General features: G+C 39.6%; 1 long non-coding RNA gene across 1 annotated transcript in view; it reads right to left on the bottom strand.

Annotated features, from left to right (window-relative positions):
• LOC103468740 (uncharacterized) overlaps nucleotides 1-1,265 on the bottom strand; it is a 41,915-nt gene that overhangs the window by 11,942 nt on the left and 28,708 nt on the right. The gene's annotated exons all lie outside the window — the stretch shown is intronic.

Raw genomic sequence — 1,265 nt, forward strand, 5'->3', positions numbered from 1 at the left:
ATTTCTGAAGGCAGATGGTTATACTAGGTTTTATTGACAGATGTCAGTATAAAGGGCGATGAATGTATGTTTTACATTTTTGTAGTGAAACAAAATGAAAACCAAATATTTTCCTACACAAGCCTTTGCTACTTTATATTGATTTRTCAGATAAAATTCAAATACCTTAAAGCATGTAGTAATAATGCCACAGACTGGGAAGAAGTTCAGAGTGAATACTTTTGAAAGAAATTGCATGTCAGAATATTTACATRCAATGTGGAACAAAGATCCTAATTTGTATGCATTTCTGTTTTCATAAACATTAATTAATTTTGACACAATTTAAAAATAGCCCTTTACAAATCAGTCAGCAAGACAWATTTTGCTGGAAGTATTGGTGTATATATTTATGCAGGCCTGTGTGGTTTAATATATGCATGCTGACCTACACGACAGAGTATGCAAATATTGCAGCCTGTTAGGAATCCACTCATTCACTAGCTGACAGATCCAGCCATGAACTGTTGAGTCTCTAGACCTGGAGGCTGTACACCTACGTCTTTTCATTCTTTAGAAGTTAAATAATAGAAACCTGAGATGCCAAATACATTTAAATGGATTGGTAAGACGTGATTCACTCTGCCGGTCGCTGAGTGCAGGTACTTTGGACAATTACAACAGGTGCGCCTGTAAAAGAGAGACTCCACAGGTTACTTACAACTAGAAAGAGAGCAGAGAAGTGGAGGAGGAGCTGAGGGGCTGCCAGTGACATTGATATCGTCCTGTGAGAAAAGACGGAGGTAAACGGAGATGCTGAAAAGGTTCCCAAGGCTCCCTGATGGATCAATGAGGCGCGTGCGTTCACATAATGCATTCATCCTCATTGAAGTTTGCCTCTTCCCCTCTGACAGTCTCTGTGTGCTGATGTTGAAAGCACATGTTTACAGAGACAAAATCCACTCGCTAACACACTTCACAAGCAACATATTCGAACAGAAAAAGCATATCATAGCACAGAAACAGACTGACTAGAGAAACCAYTGTCATCTCATTGCAGCTTGTGAAAGTCTCAGGAAAACGTGCATTTCTGTAAACCTGGTTGAGAAAAGCTGAGGAATATCCTCCCGGCTACCAGTAGTTCATTTTTGTCCTCTATAGAGGACATTTCTAAAGTTGACTATCTCCCACCCCCTGCATTCTACTGAATTAATTCCTTTTGGTATCTGGAGAGGACATTTAGGGCTTTTCAATGATACCACATGTGAAGGGGTGGGACTTTTGTA

This window comes from Poecilia reticulata, linkage group LG8, assembly GCF_000633615.1.
Source record: "Poecilia reticulata strain Guanapo linkage group LG8, Guppy_female_1.0+MT, whole genome shotgun sequence".
Taxonomy (NCBI): Eukaryota; Metazoa; Chordata; class Actinopteri; order Cyprinodontiformes; family Poeciliidae; genus Poecilia; species Poecilia reticulata.